Below are 13,481 nucleotides of genomic sequence, written 5' to 3'. Positions count from 1 at the left end.
AGTACAAATTTAACGTGGGCTCCATATCACATGAGTCTTTCATGAAATCACAATAATACTTGTTACTTTGTTCGTACAATAATCTCAAATTTCATAACATAGAGGTAGCAGTTGATATACTATATAATTATTGCCGAACAACTACTTGATGTTCGCGGGAACTAGTTGTACTAGTGATAATGCACGCAAGTATCATTGTATACTAGTAACTAGTAAGCAATTAAACCAGTCACATTAATTTAATTTATACGTAAAAGTAGGTCGGGAATGGTTGATCATCAAATATGACTACTACTACTTGGACAAGTTCAACCCATTTTCTACCGGACCCTTGTCCTCAACAAAATCTCCGTTACATGAAATCCAATCTGAACCAAAAAAGTCCCACAAAGATTTTACACAAAACTTGGAAAAATTAATTGCAGACCGTATATCATTATTATGTTAGACAACTTATGCCAAGGGGCTCAAAACAATCATCCAATGTCCGATGCTTGTCCACAACTGTATCAAAGAGGCAAATTTGATTAGTATCAATGTAATGATACTAAACCAGCCATTAAAAATTTGGCTTGAAATTAGCATGTGCTAGAACTTCAAGTATGATTGGTCTAACTTGGAAAAATGGTGCAAAAATTATGTGTAATACACAAAACACCAAAAACTGCTACTCCAATTATAAACACGGAGCCAAATTCAAGCAGTTTCATTTAGGACCAAAGAAACAAAAATAGGTCCTCAATTCTAGACCAAGTCATTATAAATGGAATAAACAAATGATGAGACACTACCAACATAAATATTCTAATGATATTTTCTTGAGAATAAAATGAGAAACTAGAAAGGAAAGAGGAAAACCCAAAATTAAAAGAATTGAAAGGCTAAAAAAATTGTATTTTAGGAAAGTGATTTGAATATTTTTTTAATCATTTAAGGATAAGATAGATCTCTACAATTCCTCTTTTTTAATTTCAATCATTAAGGTGAAGATTTTTGTGGGATGAGGAAGAATTAAATAAAGAAGAAAGAGAAAAAGAAATAAATGAAAGGAAAACAAGGTAAATGAAAAGTCAAAATAATGTAAGGGCAATTTTGTCCTATAAGGGGTTAAGTGAGCAAATTAAAGGTTAGGGGGTAAACTGAGAAATAGGGTACACCTAAGGGGATTAAATGTGATTAACCCTATATTTTAAAAGGGGTCTATCTAAGGGGTGCTTAATAAGATGTATTTCAAGTGCTCGATTTTTAGAAAAGTAAGATTAATTAGAAAACGTGTATAAATGCAGGATAACAAGTCAGGGAAAGTGTATAAAAATAACAAAATGTTATAATTGTTCATATATGTATATACATGATAATAGGTTGGGTGGAATATAAATATGTTAATGAGTGCCCGATAAAACAATCCTTTTAAAAAGATTCGGCAAATTGTGTTTGCTTCTACCATTGAATCTATTAACTCCAGGGCGAAAACCTAGGTAAACCTGATCTATCAGATTTAGTGGCCTAAATTTTGTCACATCTAAATTGCACATTTAATGCTTGATGATTTGGTAAAATGGTGCGGCAAATTTGCACATTTAATGTTTGATGATTTGGTGAAATAGTGTGCCAAATTTTGATCTACTCTGTCTACAGGTAGGTCCATAGACCGGGTCTACTCAGTTTTTGCCTTGCTCCAGAATTTAACCCAGGCATTAGATACCGGTTCTGTTTTCAAAAATCATAAATTGTTTGATGAAGATACAGAGGAGAATGCCGATCCTTATACTTTCCTTACTATTGTTTCCTCTGAAAGCATGATTCTTGAGGAAAATATCATTATTGAGATGCAATAAGCATTTAATTTGTGTGTGAAGGGTAGTTTGAATATCACAAAAACTAAGGCTAAATTTTGTTTATAATTTTAATTAATCAAGACTGACAATACCTTTCATATATTAGTACTATTTATTCCCAAGAATATAGGATATATTTATTCCCAATCAAGTCTACCGTCTAGTGTTTATCCATTCATTGAATCTTTGAGCTGATTTTTCTAGCGGGTGCATGTTTGATACTCATGCACAGTCACGATAACGCAGTGGGGACATTGAGGGCTTGGAATATTCTAAGTTGTCCTTGCAAATAGCAGAACCTCTCCATATTGGATTCTCATTGTTAACATGGTTCAAGTTTCTAATGGGTTCAAGTTTTTTACACACTCAGGATAGACATTCTTTTTGTTTAAACGTCTTTAAATTCATGACATATGTGAAAAATATTTAGCTATCCTTAATGCCAGAACGATAGATTCAAATCAGGTGCCTTATAAATTGAGTACTATCCTATTTAAATTGATTCATGTAATTCTTAAGAATTTTGGTGTAAACTCGTACAGTTTGGGCTTGAATTGGACAAAATTTAACTTGTGAGACCCCTAATACTTATCTTCTAGTGATGGTATACATGGAAAATTCCTCCTTAGTCTTTGCATACAATTAAATTAACTAGATCATGAAGATGGACTTATGGACCATTGTAACCCTTCATTTTGTGGCTATTTATTTGATGGAAAATCTGATTTGCAAGTCCTAATTTTATCATCTCTCTACTTTCAAAGTCGTAGACTATTAAAATGCAGTTCAAGAACGGAAATTAAGCAACTTGTACAGACCTGAACCAATAACTCCATCAAATTTAAGCTATTGAATTTTGGCATTTGATAATGTCTTTGATGTTATTCATTTCCTTGTCGGTCAAATGAAGTTTATCTAGCCAAGGACCATGACCACCTGTATTTAATCTCTCTCTCCTACAAGCTAGGTGGGTTTCTACTTTTCCTTGTTAAAACTTAAAATATACTTCACAAAACAAAAAAGTACAAAACACCTTACTTATACGTTATGTTATGACTAGCAGCTTAAAATATTGAAAATTATTGGGAGAATTGCTTGCATCAAGCAAACCTGTTCGAAAGGTCTTGGTGGAGGTGAGAAGTCAAAGGTTCAACCCTTGCCTCTCACTTTGCCATTTAATTGTAATTATCACTTTCAAGTGGTTTTCTCCGATGGAATTTCCCTTCGATTAGGTTCCCTCTCCCTCTAAATTAAACTAGAATATGTTATACAATATTATCGTTGCGATAAAAAAAACTATTCAAGATTGACATGAACTATTTTTTTTCTTTATTTCTCACTGAATTCTGAATTGAGAATCCTGTGAAGTAGCTCCATGCTTCATTTCAGTTTGCATTTATTTTGGCAAAGTCAAGGGATTTCTTCCTTCATGAGAATGTCCAAAAAAAATTGTTCATGTACTCTTGAAATATAACATCACGGTAAAGAGCTCCACCATAGGGCGCTGCAAACGAACCGAATAGCTCGAGTCAAAACTCGACTCGAGTTCGATCAATATCGAACTTGAGTTGGCGAAATCGAACTCGAGCTCGAGTTTGAGCTCAAAATATTAAGCTCATTAACTCGCGAGATATATATATATATTTTATTTTAATAGTAAAATTACATATATATCCCTAATATTTTATTATTTATTAAGAAAAAAATAATTATTTGTTATTCTTATTAGATTAATTTCCAGAAACTCAAGCTAACGAGCTACTCACGAATCAGAAATTCGAGCTATGTTATGAGCTGACAATACGAGCTGCTCTCGAGCTAGAAATCGAGTTATAGCTCACGAGCCTTGTCGAGTCGAACTCGAACCTGGCTTTTCTTTGGTCGAGTCGAGCTCGAGCTCGAGTTCAATTCAATTTTCTTGGCTCGTTGAGCTCGAGTTCGAACTCGAGTCCACCTGTTATTAAGTCGAGCTTGGTTCGATAAGTCCAAAACTCGACTCGACTCGGCTCGTTTGTAGCCTACTCCACCATCAAGCTTTGCAAGATGAGGCAGCGGACCTATCTTCTCAGTTGGTCTCGGAGCAGTGAAAACAGGAATGGAAACTCTTGATTTTTTGCTTGTGGTACGAACTCTATGTTCAGCACTGGTGTACCTCCCATTGCTTAGGATCTAGGAGTCAGAAAAAAAAATGTTTTAGTTCCTAATCATGACAGCCAGACAAAAAAAAATTTTTTGTTTGAATTGTTGTTCTAAAGCCGGTTAATAAAACAAAAAAAAAAATATCATCAGATATTCAACTCCTTAAAGGTCATTTAGTTGGAAAACTTTGTACACTGGATCGAATATTTAGGTAAGCAAATTACTACCAATTGAGATTTTGTTACATGCATAGCTATATCTTAGCATTGCAGCACTTCAAATTTTGAATATTAACTTAACATATCATTTTAACGAAATTCTAGATCATAACTACAATTCATTCTGATTTATCTAATCAACTTCAAATTAAGTGTGCAAACTCTAGACAAAGTGCTATCTCAACCAAATTAGTTAATTGACCAACAAAACTTTTTTTTTTATTACTGCAATGAGCAACCGAACTTTATTTGTTACAACACTAGGATTGACAATGGTCAACATTCACCATACTGTTGCGCCAAACATTCATACGTTTGCAACAATAATAAAATTATTATCATTATTAGTAGTAGTAGTTTGATTCAAGGGGAGATTCAAAGTCGTATAAGGGAAAAGTGAAAAAGACTACCAACTAAACGAGATCTTGAAAATGTCCGTCACAATTTCTTTTAAAGTAAAAAATACCCATTTCATTTTTTCCCATTTTATTGGAGAAAAGGTTTTGGCACGATTCAAACTTGTATCCAACATGCCTTCTTTGCCTGAAGACTGACGGCTATGGATCATTTGTCAATATAAATTATAATTTTGGATCTCACAAGTAATCTAAAACAGAAATTCTATAAAGAATAGTTCGCAAAATAGAATATCATGGGGGACAGATCTGTAATGCTTGTGAACCCATAAAGAATTATAAACGTTGACTTGTTCAACTGAACTAATGAAGATGGTGATGGAAAATGAACTAACCTGTAATGAATCGCCAACATTAATAACTAGAGCACCAGGAATAGGTGGAATCTCCATCCATTCTTCTTTTCTGCCAACAAGTGCATCTTCTTCCAGCTTTACATATAAACCTCCAATACCATCTTGCAAAAGCACAGTTAAAGTGCCCGTGTCAGAGTGGCGCCCTACACCAATTGTTAGTTCTGGATTTGGGCATGTTGGATGGAAGTTCATGTTCACCAACTTCGTGCCAATGAGTGATTCAAGTTTTGAGTCATCAATGGTCACCCCAAGATTTCCAATCAATATTCCCAACAGCCTTCTCACCATGTTAGTGGATGATTTCAAGTAGTGGATGATTTCAAGTAGTCAAGTGCCACTTCCCTGAGAAAATAATCCCAACATGGACATATTTGGTTACAGGAAAATTTTTTTTTTTGAAAATTTTTTTAGAAATTAAAATTAAATCGCTTCTAGTAAATCGAGAAACATGTAATATGCAGCGTTGGACGATTGACGTGTACGAGAAGTATAAAATCAATCCAAGGTGGATCCATGATTGAGGACTTCACCAGTAAGAATATCTCAAGTCCGATTTTCTTCCTGAATCAAATAATCTTTTCTAACTAAGATCTAGCCACTTGGTGACATATTGGCTACTCTATTGAGGTAATAAAGAAAACTTACTTGCACTCTTTAGGCCAATGTTTTCGTGCATCACTGTCATTGGTATAAACCATGCTAAGATAATCTTTCCACTCCAGAGCCTTTTCTTGCTCGGGTACAAAGCTTGTACCGTACTTCACAAACGGACTAGGACTAACTCCCTTCAGATAAACACCTTTTGCATCTGCAGGTTGCTTGAAAAACCGGTGTGCAGCGTCTTTGAGGGACTCCAACAGGTCCAAAGACATGCCATGGTTAATTACCTGAAAGAATCCTAGTGTTTCAGCAGCTCTAATAATGGCCTCCACCACTTGATCATGCTCGGGACCATCAAGCTTTGATAAATCAATTGGGACCGATGAGAAGTGAACTTTCGAGTTTTCAACGAGTTTCTCTATTCGCTCATATGGTGGTTGGACGTATCTTTCTGGTACTTTTGCAATTCCTGAATCCACCAGACCTTTGACACCATTTCCATCTTTCAGAACAAAATCAAACAAAGTGTTGCCATCATCGAAACTTGGTGCCATATTCTTATGAAGGCTGTTTGTCAATTGCTGAAGAACTCGTGCAAAGAAACTGATTAGTTTTATTCAAAGAGGCCCCGGGTGGACTCCTTAAATAAGCAAAGATCCATATGATGGAGGCCTTTGATACCAGTGAATCTATTTACTCAGATTTTCCTTTCATAACTCTGAGCATGTATGGAGTAAAAATTTTTCTAAGTGCAGGCACCTAATTTGCATCTAATTGCTATGTGAATGCGTATATTCATATTTATTGTTCCATTACATTTAGACACTTGGGCAAATTAATGTCATTTGTGCAAAAAAATTACACTTGAAATCTCTATAACGAGCATTTGTTAGCAAAACCTAAAGTAATACATACACCTGATTATTTCCTTTAACCTATGTTAAACCTAATTAAGTTGGAAATTTCTTTAACAGGTGCCACTAGACACTCAATATTATACCAAATTTGCTACCTGATTTACCATATTTAAATGTACAGAATCTTGTTTCCCAATTTAACTTCATTTGTCCAGAAAAAGGAATAACAAAAGCAACTATCGAAGCCCCTCTTAACAGGTGTCTATAGGTCAAAGGTGTAACCTGCCGGCACTGCGGCAAAACGGGTACAATTCCGCAAGTATGCCATCTCGAGAAAAGCCCAAAATCTATAAAAAAAATTCTGCCGTCTCATGCAAGGTCTAAAATCGATCGAGCATGCTTTGTCATCTCAAGCAAGCATGTGCTATAAATGACCGTGTTAAGTAGTCCTCCCTCATCTATTACTCCTAAAAAAAATCATCAAATTAAAGTTCTCTTAACATGTAGCTGAAGCTTAGCTAGCATCTAGCTAGTTTGATTATAAATGTCCACAACTTGCTGGAATAACAATTGTCGCAAGATTTTTGACTCTGTATAAGGAAATATTTAGCAAGAATGCTTGGAAGGAACTTAGGTTTGCACCTATTTCATACCAAAATCAATAAAAAAAAACTAGATTTTTTTTCTACTCTGGGCTCTAAGAATTGAATTAAGGGGCATTAGAAAGGTACAGTGTCAGATGAAAATCTATTCTTACAACATGACCAATTAATGGTAATTAACTCTAGTATCTTGATTGATATTATGGATTCCGTATTCATTATGGTGAGTCAATATTTAATTGATCTTATTCAGCTAAATCCAACGAGCATTCTGAAATTATAAAAATTAAGGAAGGGATTTTTGTAAATAGGTGTTTAATGGGCAGTTATTAATGCACTTAATTTATATCCAAGTTAATATTTGATAGGGTATTAATTATTAGTAATTTTATTGTTAATTTCCCTTCTTGTCCTTGCCAAATATTGTTTTAATTGTTAACATATACTTATATTTGGTATTTGGACCTATCTACAAGAAGTGGAACTGAAAAGTGCTAAAGAGAAGAATCTGCGGACGACAAATACTCCACGGGGGGTTTCCAAAAGAAAATACAAACCGGGCTCCACAGGGTGCTACAAACGGATTTCCTACTTTCTTGCTGATGAGGAGATGACTTGTACTAGGAGTCCTACTAGCATTAGGAAACGAAATAGAAGGGAATTCCTCGGTAGTGTTGGAACCTTTTTTGGGTTGTTGCTTTTTCCTTATCCGGCGGAGACCACCTAGGAAAAGTTACTGAATTGTTTTAGATTAGGGACAGTTGGTTCTTCTTGGGGGAGATATTATTTCATTGGCCGCTGCTTTGTTTTTGGTATTGTATCGCTTTTTCCGTTTCTTCCATTAGACTATTGGAAAAAGAAATTCTCATTCTCAATTAATAGCAAGAACCGATGCCTTTGAAATCAATGGAATTGTGCGGAAATTGTCTTATGAGGCATGGCTAAGCTTTCCATCTAGTCAAGGATCAACGCGACGACGCAGTCCCGAATATCTGTGAGATCGAATTAGTTTTCATGCGTTCCTTAATTTGTTAATATTTGCACGTTTTCTGTTTGAATTTCCATGGGATTATTTTGTTAATTGGATGTCAAGGGCTCAATGTTCAATGTGACTTATTAATCTCCTGCCAAATTAGTTAATTAAATCCGTAATTGTTTAATCGATTAATATTAGTGTCAACTAGCATATTTACACATTAGGGGAACGTGCAATCTGATTTAAATAACCCTCGTAGCGTGTTATTGGTTGGGGTTAGGTTTTTCTAGTTCTTAATGCAATTGGGGAATTAATTCCTACAGTCGTACCTAGGAGTATTCTCTGGTTAGGGGTGATCAATAAATTAAGGAAAAATTGGTCGTCAGAGCCCGTCGGCGACTATAACTAACCTATTAATAAATTAAGTGAACTTCCCTTGCATCAATGATCGGATGAATGGACTGCGTCTGAGAAGTTGTATCCTTGGTTAGAATTTATCTATTCTTGATTTAATTTCTATCTACATTCGTGTTAGTTAATTATTCGTTTTTAGTTAAATTGCTTAATTGCTTTTAGCTCTATTCCGATAAAACTCCCCTTTACCAATTGGAACCTCAAAGAAACAAATATCCCCAGTCCCTGAGGAGATGACCCTGCTTGCCACTGTCTACTTGTTAGTAAAGTTTGTCAGCTAATTAATTCTGGTATATCGGATTAAACAAACTCTTCGGGAACATGGTGAATCAAGTAACCCATTGCACACCTAAAGTTCATGCTTCAGTACCTAGAATTGATTATTGACTACTTAGTGGTAGTTAGGTTTTATTTTTATTATTACACAGGTTCACCACTTGTCAATTTTTGGCGCCGTTGCCGGGAACTGGTGCCAGATTAATTTGTTTCTTTTTGAATTCATCTTGTTTTATTTTTTATTTATTTTTCTCTTATTATTTTTTTATATAGTTTATGGCTGCTAACATTCCATATTTTGATGATAGACTGGACTTTATTCCTGAAAGGGGTTATGAGACTCGTGTTTTTCCTAATGATCAATTAGCTGTTGCAAATTGTGAAACTTATTTTGTCTCAGGTTATTCAACCAACATATGCCCCACATTTCAAGATAACCTAAGTGCTCCAATTGATACTTTTGGAGATTTTTCACCTCGATTTCAAATGTGGTATGACCCTTACTTAAACAGGTATGATCAAGGATGGTGGGATAACTCCAATTTTAATTGTGCGACTGGGCCAATGGATTTTCAACAACAAGAGTCTCAACAACCATCATTCATGTCAGGTATATCTTTTGAAGAAATGATTGAATTAATAGCTACTAATATATATCGATTTCATCAGGAGACACAAACGAGCATTCGTAACCTGACGGATCAAGTGCATCTATTGACATCTGGGATGGCGGATCAAGTGCATCTATTGATATCTAGGATAACGCAATTAGCTTCTAAGATGTGTGAAGAATTGCCCTCACAGACCAATATCGACCTTAAAGAAGATGAGAGTGCAATTATCCGGATAAATGGCATGGAACTGCAAGAGTATCAAGAAAACCGATCTAAAGATGCAGTTGAAAAGGAAGTTGATGTGCAAGAAATGATACCCCAACATCAATTCGTTCAAGTGAATGAATCCAGTGAACCATCTCCAAATGCGATGACATCTCCTCCATTCCTTAATCACTATTCTTCTGACTCTTATTTTTCAATTTCTGTTAATGAGATTGACTTTATTATACCAGAAAATTTTGAATTTCATGACAGGAATAAATTAAGAGTGGCGATGGCAAGATATCTTGGATCAATAAATGCGCGTGATAGAGGAGTGAATGTAGAATTCAGATTTTCATTGACTTGTTTGGCGCCATCTACTAGTCCATGGAAGACCGTAGCTCGTGTGCTCAAGGATTACTCTATTTATGAGGGCTATCAGGATTATATAGAGGATGAAGTATTGAAACGAGCTACAAAATTTTATCCTCCTTGAACAAATATGACAATGTCTAGCAAAAAACGTTAAAGAAAGGCACTTTTTGGGAGGCAATCCAAATATTGGTTTTATTTTTTTTTTTGTTCAATTTTTTAAATTTGGCGTTTCTCACTTGGGTACTAGTCGATCTTGATATTTTCGTTCATGGTGACCGGGACAGGTAATCTTGGCGTGCCTAGGGCTGTAATCGAGTCGAGTCGAGCTCGAGATCGCGATACTCGAGCTCGACTCGACATACAGATAGAGGTGCTCGAACTCGAGCGAGTAGTATTATTGAAGCTCAAGCTCGAGCTCGAAGCTTGCTCGCAATACTCGAGCTCGACTCGTATGGGCTCGAGTCCATTCGAGTCTTATCGAGCTCGCTCGAGCTCGTTCGAGTTCGAGTTCGAGTTATTAAATTTCATTTTTTTTGATAATTTTTGAGCAAAAAGACATTATTACCCTTTTAAAATTTTTATATGACTTGAAACATTTTGTAAATTCGACAATTCTTTTAGGTATAAGGGTAATTTTATAATAATAATATATTAAATAATTAAAATTAAACTACTCGATAAGGCTCGTCGAGCCTTCGAGCATCACTTCTGGATGCTCGAACTCGACTTGATAACCTTATCAAGCTGCTCGAAACTCGACTCGAACTCGGTTTGACCGAGTTCGAGTCAAGCTCTTGACCGAGCTCGCGAGCAGCTCGGTTCGATTACATCCCTAGGCGTGCCCACACGAGAAGGGCATGCGTTAATCGTCTAAATCCCAGCCTCATGGTCAGTGGATGTTTTCCAATCTTGGCGTACCCATGCCATATTGGTAAAATCTCAACGCGACGTCGGCAGAAAATGGAATCTTGGCGTGCCCACGTGAGGAGGGCACGTGTTAAGTTGCAAATAGTGACTCCTAAGATCAGTAGACGCTTTATAACCTTGACATGCCCACGCCATGTTTGACGACCCAAGATCCTTAAAAAAAAAAATTTAATTAAAATATTAAATATTAAATATTTTTCCCATTCAACTCAGAATTTCGATTTTCAAATGCCAAATTTTAAATTTTGACTTAAAAAAAAACCCAAAAAACTATTTTTCTTTTTTTTCCTTTTTTTCTTCTTTTCTTTCTTTCCCTTTTCTTCCTCTTTTCCCCTGCTTCTCCTTCTCCCTTTTCTATTTCGGCTGAAACCCTCCTCCATTGCTGCCGCCTCTTTCTTTCGCCACCTCCCTCGTGCACGACTGCCAAGCGCCGCCATCGCCTCTTGCGCTCGCTGCCGCTTTACCAAGCACCATTTCTACCTCACCCACCACTGTGACTCCGACTTTAGGGAAGTTCCGTTGCCCTTCTTCTTGCTTTTGCTGTTTATTTGTTACATTGAGCGCAATGTACCATTCAAGTGTGGGGGGTTCGATTGGTGTCTCTTTATTTTCTGTTTTTGGTACTGCTTATCTTAGTGATCAACAATTGCCTGGCAACTCACTCTTCTATTGCTAGATGTGTTTTATTCTATAAATTTAGTTTCGGTGACAAGTAAAAGCATATTGTCTTGGTGAATACTGTGAGTTTAATGACTTTGTGTGAATTGTGGTTAACTTGTTTAGGCAATATAAATATTTTGCTAGCAACTATTGTATGAATTGGTCGACTGTTGATCTTAGTTCTCTATGTTTAGGAGATGACGTGGGCTATGATCTTTGACTGTCTGGTATTTTGGTATTTTGTTATGAATAACATATGGCTATACTCCGCTAGTGTCGTCACCCAGTAACCGGGAGTCTTCACCACAAGTGTCGAGTCTCGCATCAAAACAATGGCGATATCTATGAGTAAGAGGTCCTGAAGCGAAGAAAAGTTGAGTAACTGGGTTCTTTCATTTAAAAATGTTAGAGTTCACGTCAAAAGACTTGAATGGCTTGGGACTAAACATTTATTCGTTCAAAAGAGAAAAAAAAAAGAAAAAAAGGGAAGAAAAAGAAAAAAAGAACAGATGTAAAGAATATGTAAACTTATGATCATGTTGGCCTGCCGATCCTTGGTTTTTAATGTCAAGATTTTGGTTGTCAGTTGGACCAATTGCTGACTGTTGCTAGTTTAATATTTTGATTTCCTATACAAGTTAGCCATGAATTGGATGAATCTCTGATTCCAGGAGCTAACCGGGAGGAATATGTCTTGACACTTAGCCACTGAACTCTGATTTTGGTGTAAGCATAGTTTGGTAATAGAGGACATGAGAGCTGGCCATTGTTGAGTTTAGTTGTTCTCATGCTTGAGGACAAGCATATTTAGGTGTGGGGGGAATTGATAGGGTATTAATTGTTAGTAATTTTATTGTTAATTTCCCTCCTTGTCCTTGCCAAGTTAGCCTGCCGATCCTTGGTTTTTAATGTCGAGATTTTGGTTGTCAGTTGGACCAATTGCTGACTGTTGCTAGTTTAATATTTTGATTTCCTAGACGAGTTAGCCATGAATTGGACGAGTCTCTGATTTCAGGAGCTAACCGGGAGGAATATGTCTTGACACTTAGCCACTGAACTTTGATTTTGGTGTAAGCACAGTTTGGTAATAGAGGACGTGAGAACTGGCCATTGTTGAGTTTAGTTGTTCTCATGCTTGAGAACAAGCATATTTAGGTGTGGGGAGGAATTGATAGGGTATTAATTGTTAGTAATTTTATTGTTAATTTCCCTCATTGTCCTTGCCAAATATTATTTTAATTGTTAACATATACTTATATTTGGTATTTGGACCTATTTACAAGAAGTGGAACTGAAAAGTGCTAAAAAGAGGGATCTGCGGACGACAAATACTCCACGCATGGGGAGTTTCCAAAAGAAAATACAAGTCGGGCTCCACAGGGTGCTACAAACGGATTTCCTACTTTCTTGCTGATAAGGAGATGACTTGTACTAGGAGTCCTACTAGCATTAGGAAACGAAATAGAAGGGAATTCCTCGGTAGTGTTGGAACCTTTTTTGGGTTGTTGCTTTTTCCTTATCCGGCAGGGACCATGTAGGAAAAGTTAGTGAATTGTTTTAGATTAGGGACAGTTGGTTCTTCTTGGGGGAGATATTGAGTTTGTTTGGATAAGAGTTTATTTGGATGATTTATTTGAGATATTTACTGTAGCACATTTTGTGATGTGATGTATGTGAGATAAAAAGGTGATTGGGATTTGTGAAAACAAATTTTGCAAACCAAATTATCTTTGTCCAAACAAACTCATTATTTCATTGGCCGCTGCTTTGTTTTTGGTATTGTATCGCTCTTTCCGTTTCTTCCATTAGACTATTGGAAAAACAAATTCTCATTCTCAATTAATAGCAAGAACCGATGCCTTTGAAATCAATGGAATTGTGTGGAAATTGTCTTATGAGGCATGGCTAAGCTTTCCATCTAGTCAAGGATCAACGCGACGACGTAGTCTCGAATATCTGTGAGATCAAATTAGTTTTCATGCGTTCCTTAATTTATTAATATTTGTACG

The 13,481-nt window shown here is 36.1% G+C and overlaps 1 pseudogene; it reads right to left on the bottom strand.

The window, feature by feature from the left end:
* Positions 1-3,223: 3,223 nt before the first annotated feature.
* On the bottom strand, positions 3,224-6,127 carry LOC113765934 (annotated as a pseudogene).
* Between the last annotated feature and the right edge of the window lie 7,354 nt (positions 6,128-13,481).

Source organism: Coffea eugenioides, chromosome 1, assembly GCF_003713205.1.
Source record: "Coffea eugenioides isolate CCC68of chromosome 1, Ceug_1.0, whole genome shotgun sequence".
In the NCBI taxonomy this organism is placed as follows: domain Eukaryota; kingdom Viridiplantae; phylum Streptophyta; class Magnoliopsida; order Gentianales; family Rubiaceae; genus Coffea; species Coffea eugenioides.
Note: the sequence above shows the minus strand (reverse complement) of the source record. Positions and strands in the feature narration are given on the sequence as shown.